Source organism: Sinocyclocheilus rhinocerous, unplaced genomic scaffold (assembly GCF_001515625.1).
Source record: "Sinocyclocheilus rhinocerous isolate Xijiao unplaced genomic scaffold, SAMN03320098_v1.1 scaffold2515, whole genome shotgun sequence".
Taxonomy (NCBI): Eukaryota; Metazoa; Chordata; class Actinopteri; order Cypriniformes; family Cyprinidae; genus Sinocyclocheilus; species Sinocyclocheilus rhinocerous.
In genome coordinates this window covers 58,558-64,576 of record NW_015637115.1, presented here as the reverse complement: position 1 = coordinate 64,576, position 6,019 = coordinate 58,558, and the positions used below count along the sequence as shown (strand labels likewise).

Here is a 6,019-nt window from a genome sequence, read left to right as displayed (position 1 = left end):
CCTGCATATCAATGGCTCAAGCCTCTGTTATCAGCTCTAAAATGACATTTTGGAATTTGCAACGGAAGGTTTGGGATGAGATTAGCTAGTTCAACACACACAAGATTTCAGGACAGAAACATGTCAAATGTCTTGAAACAAATCATCTGAATAATTGATGTGTGATTGTGACTCCAGACCGTTAAAATTATTAGAGAAATAATGCACTCCCGAAGTGGTTATTTGGCCAGGACGCGCCTATTAATGGAATGGTCTTTCTTTCTCAGTTCTCAAACAAATTAAGAACATTTGATTTTTATTGACTGAACGCAAATGCTTATTGAGATAGAAAACACTGTAACGGTTTCCACTGATTAAGAAATATTTTTGTTTGCTTGGGTAGTAATATTAGGCCTATTATATTAATAGGGAAGGTGGGCCCAAAAATTTGTTTTGCCTATGTCACGAAAAGAGGTAAATCCGGCCCTGGTGATTACAAAATAAAGCATTTAAAAAAAATGATGTATACACCTGGAGCGAATTTTAATTTGTATAGGCCTATCGATGTCAGGAAATTAATCATTTAAGTTTTTACATGCAAAACACGATTGTAGTCTACAAATTACTCTAAAATCGCAAATGATGTCCTGAGATTGGAATGCAGCTCATGAGCCGTGCAGCGCCCCCTGGAGGATACGTGTTTTTTTATCGTAGGAAACTAGTAACAGTTGCTGTACAATGTTACAAACCGTCCTGTATAAAGTGAGATCTATTTACCAACCCTATAAAACGCACACAAACACATCTACAGGGACTCTAAGCAGGCAGACAGTGTCCTCTCTCAGCCACTGTATCACTGTAAAGGTCAATACTGCGTGTATTTTTAGCTCAGCCACTTGTAATGTCCGTGACCGAATCAGTCCCAGTTTCCGAAGACCTGTGTGTATTTATTACCAGACATGGTTGTGTTCAGGTTTGGTGTCATTTTGACACCAGAGTGTTCGGATATCGAGGTGTTTGTATCGGGCTCTCGACCGGAGATGGGGCACTGGGATCCGAGCCGCTCGCTTCTGTCCGCCGGTGATCCGGGTCTGTGGATCGGAGACGTGCGTCTGTCCGAACCGCACACAGATAAGCTGTGGTTTAAGTTCATAAAGCGTGTCGATGGGAACTACATTTGGGAAGGTACCTGAAGATATAGCCTAATGGACACTGTATATGGACACCCTAATGGGTGCTGTATTATAATAAAATCCACATGTAATGAATGTTTTGACTCACTGGATGGTGCTAATGTTTCAAAGTCTGACTTGCACTGACAGAAGGCCACGAATTTATGAACCTTTTCAGTTTAACATTTGACATTCAAACATTAAAGGGGTCCTATTATGCTCTTTTACAAAGTCTTGATTTTGTTTTGGGGGTGTACTAGAACATGCTCTCATGCTTGGTGGTTCGAAAAATGCATTATTTTTCACATAATTTACAGTATTAAAATACCTTTTTCCCCAGGCTGGCACAAACGGCTCAATTAGTTCCGGCTTTGATGAAGGTCCGCCTTCCGAAAAACAAAATGTGTTGTGATTGGTTAGCTGTCCCAGTGCGTTGTGATTGGCGAACAGCTTAGACAGTGTTTCAGTACTGCCCCGCCCCTTGCTCCGTCTTTCAACAAAAACTTTTTGGGCGAATCCGGCACTGTACTCCCTCGTGTTGTGGAAGCTGTCCTCAGTAAAATGCGCAGCACACAATAGCAAATTGGGGTTATAATGCTCAGGAACAGAGTTAAAAAATAAATTGCAACCACTGTTTCCTGACATCATCCGCTTTCGGAAGCCCAAACAAAGACGTTTGGGCACGGAGGTGAAAAAAACAGCGTCTCAGGCGGTCGCGCACCGGACGAGAAGCGCAGCGTCGCGCCACAAAACATACACACTACACACTGACTAAAATTAAAAAAGTGAAAAAGCATAATAGGACCCCTTTAATAAATGAATACTCTCCATTTTCTTATTTTTGTTTATTTGAACACTAAGAAATTACGACTTACGCTGACTCCAATTAGCATTCAAAACCTAAGAATAAAATATGCAAACTGTTATATAATATATAAAGTTTGCATATGTGTTTTATATTAATATAAAACAAATACGCAAACTTTATTTATTTGATAGTTACATGAGGCTCGAATGGCCATATACTGTAGTGATATGATGCTTAATTTACGCGAATTACGGGAGTAGGCTAACTTCCGTTACACGGCAAATAATCAGCAAAATATTTGCTCTATCAATGCAATAATAAGCATTTTCAAAAACTGTGTACAATGAGGTGACATTATTCTATTCGCCCTTCAACCATCGTACAATAAAAGGAAATTTAGCATTAAAAATGACTTTCAACATGAATACCTGGAAAGAGACGTGAGGACTTTCAGAGAAAAACGAGAGTGCATTCCAGTGAATTATTCATGGTTAATATCGTAAATTAAATCGGGAGCAGACCACAAATGCGCAGTAGCCTATATGTTATCTTCAGTGTTGGGCAGTAGCAACTAGTAACTTAGTTACTGTAATAATATTACTTTTTGCAGTAACTAGTAGTGTAACTAATTAATAATAAGATTTCAGTAATAATATTACAGTTACCGTCCATAAAACAGCTTAGTTACTTTTGATGCCTCAAACCCTACTGATTTAAAATCCAACAATCAAATAATTCCTAGATTTATTTTCATAATTGTCACGACTCGCACATGCATGTGATGTCCCCAGTGCAGCAGGCAAGCTTGGAATATGGAAAAGCGTACATTCAGCAGATAAAAAATATTGCATTATATCGATTTTGTCAGGAAAAAAGATGATTTGAGCACTGATGTGTAAGTTGTGGCTTTACTTTACTCTGGTATTACATCCCACCCACATCCTGCTGATCAGCATCTGGTACATTATATTACTAGAATTAAATTTTTTTTTTGAAAATTTAAGTTTCTTACAAACGTATATGATTTGAAAAAATGCATAATGAAATATAATCGTATAATGGAGAAATTACAATTAGCTTCAAGGTACACATGACAATTAATGAGATTAATACAACACTTCTACTTGAATGTCAATATCAATCACTAGAATTTTATGTGGAAGATACACAGTTACAACTTCTGTTGGGCGTGAAGAAAAAGTAATGTAACTAGTAGTGTAACTAATTACTGTTGCCAGAAAGTAATAAGTAAAGTAACAATATTACTTTTGAAAGGAGTAACTAGTAATGAGTAATATATTATATTCTTTGAGTAACTAGCCCAACACGGGTTATCTTTATTCATACTGTTACAGAGGAAAAATGAAAATAATCATGAGGTAAAGAATGCCATAGATATTCTCGTTATACCATGTCACATTAAAATACCAAGTGCTAGGTTATTCTCCTGACATCTGAAGGAAAATGTATCAGTCAAACTCAGAAGGATTATTTGTAGCAGTTTTATTCAGAGGCCCAAACAGAGCAAAAATATGCAATTTGGTGAAGATACTGATATTTATATTGATATTCTAATATTTAATGAATTCAATGAGATCTTTATAACAGTGTAGCAAAATACTTACATAAAATGCATATAAATATCAGTTATCACTCTATATTTCCCTATAATATGTCTTAAGATTATACTTAAATGCTTAGTTTTATGACCAAAGCTCTGTAGTTTTTATTGTGGGGAGAAAACATAGAATGTAATACCATGAAAATTGAGAGATGAACAAATAAACAGTCCTCAAAATGATCATATTTGATTTGAAAAATGAAGTTCTTTTACACATCATGTAGAAACGTCATAACTTTGAAGACCAAACTTTGCTTTGGGAGCCAAGCAGCAAAATATTTCAAACTGATGAAAACTGCATTCAATCCTGAACATGACCTGCTTTGTCAGAGAAGCCGAACTGTCGTCCTTACATGACTCAGTGGCAGTTTTCTCATTCTGTCATGTTTCTCATTTGAATGAATGCGCCTGTGCGTGACAAATCGCCGATCTGCTCCAGGGCTCACGCCGTCTGTTGACTGAGGTTTTGATTGAGCCATTGTTTGCCGGCAGCTTGTCTATTCACACTGTCACATATGAAAACAACTGAGAATTTTATTGTCGAGATGTGTTTTGCTGATTGAAACGACGCTTGTTGATTGCACACCATAGCAGGTGAATTAGCTCTGAGCGTGCCTCAGGTAAGCAAGCATGAATTGACAGTCCTTCAGTTGAGATAAAAGTACTCTGATCAGTGGAGTGTTTCAAGTGGCAGCGTCCAGACAGGGACAGACCTGGTTTAGGACATATTGGCATATTTTTAAATGATGTTACATTTTAATGGAATAGTTCTAATTTAGTAGCCTATTATTTGCTCACTCTCATGTTTTATAGTAAATCAATCATCAATAAAATCACTAAGGAGCTGTTCACATAGAATGCATGTTAGCATCCCACTGCTTGCTTTTCCATTGCTTTTCTATGTAAACTGACGTGTTTGACTCGCTTTTGCAGCATCTTGTGCATGATAGAGCGATCTAAAAATGCAACACTCAAGATAAAAGAAGTTCAACTTTTAACAAACGCATCTCTAGACCTGGCATATATTTTTTTCATTCCACTAGTCTGCGTCTGGTGTTTTTAACAGAACAGTTCACCCCAAAACTAAACATTTGCTGAAAATGTACACACCCTCAGACCATCCAAGATGTATGTTTACTTTAACTAAAAAAGTAAACAAGTAAACGGTCAGTAATAAAATAAGAATAGATAAATGACAAGCAATGGCACAATAAATACAATAACAAGATACAACTAAAATTAACTGTGCTTTAAGTTTTTCAGGTAGGTATAGCAGTAATGTTCAGGTACAGATATACCACAGAAACTGAATAGTCTGTTTAACTTTAAAATAACACTGGTTAGTCTTCAATGAATAAACATTAATGACAGACAGCAGCAGGTTTATTTTGCTGTCTCTTTAAGACCTCATGCATGGATCTAACTGTTACACATAAGTTTTGTTTCTCAACTGTTTACATTCACTTAATAGCCTATATACCGACAATGTTTAGTATAAATCGACTGTTAACGTGAATACTCATCAAGACGGGCATTTTGACATAACTTTGTATGTATTTGGCGAATGTGAATGTACTGTATTTGTGAATGCTTTAATAACGCGGGAGCGTTTAGGCTGGGATGTTGTGGCTAGGTGACACAGAACTTACTATTTCATGTAAATTTCATGGATGCACTTAAAAAATCTATATAGGCTACTTTTATGAGGTTGGGAGCGGGACAAGGTAACATATATTTCTGCAGGTGTGGGTGGATGCGGGACTGAAAAATCCATCCCACGCAGGTCCCTAGTGTGGATTACTTGTGGATTATTGTGATGTTTTTATCAGCTGTTTGGACTCTCATTCTGACGGCACCCATTCACTGCAGAGCATCCATTGCTGAGCAAGTGATGTAATGCTACATTTCTCCAAACCCGTTCCCGTGAAGAAACGAACTAATCTACAAATCAGCAAATTTTCATTTTTTGGGGGAACTATTCTTAAGTGCAAAGATTTTGTATTCCACTGCTCTGCTTTACCATTGGAACAATCCATTTTATAAATGAGATTTTGGAACTGAATGTCAAATCAATCAATCATTCAATCAATCAATCAGCAAGCCATTTCAGTATTAGTATACTTACTGCATTTTGGCTTTGTGTGGCAATATTGCTTTAAGACATCCAAAATCAAGATCGCCAAACCTATTTAAAGGGATAGTTCACCCAAAAATGAAAATGTGATGTTTATCTGCTTACCCCCAGGGCATCCAAGATGTAGGTGACTTTGTCCCTTCAGTAGAACACAAACTAAGATTTTTAACTCAAACCATTGCAGTCTATCAGTCATATAATGGCAGTCAATGGGCTCCACGGCTTTGAGAGTAAAAAAAACACACAAAGAAAACCAAATTAAAGCCTGCGGCTTGTGACGATACATTGAGGTCTTAAGACACGAA

The 6,019-nt window shown here is 37.0% G+C and overlaps 1 pseudogene; it reads left to right on the top strand.

Annotated features, from left to right (window-relative positions):
- Window positions 1–938: 938 nt before the first annotated feature.
- LOC107748438 (laforin-like) overlaps window positions 939–6,019 on the top strand; it is a 31,206-nt pseudogene continuing 26,125 nt past the window's right edge.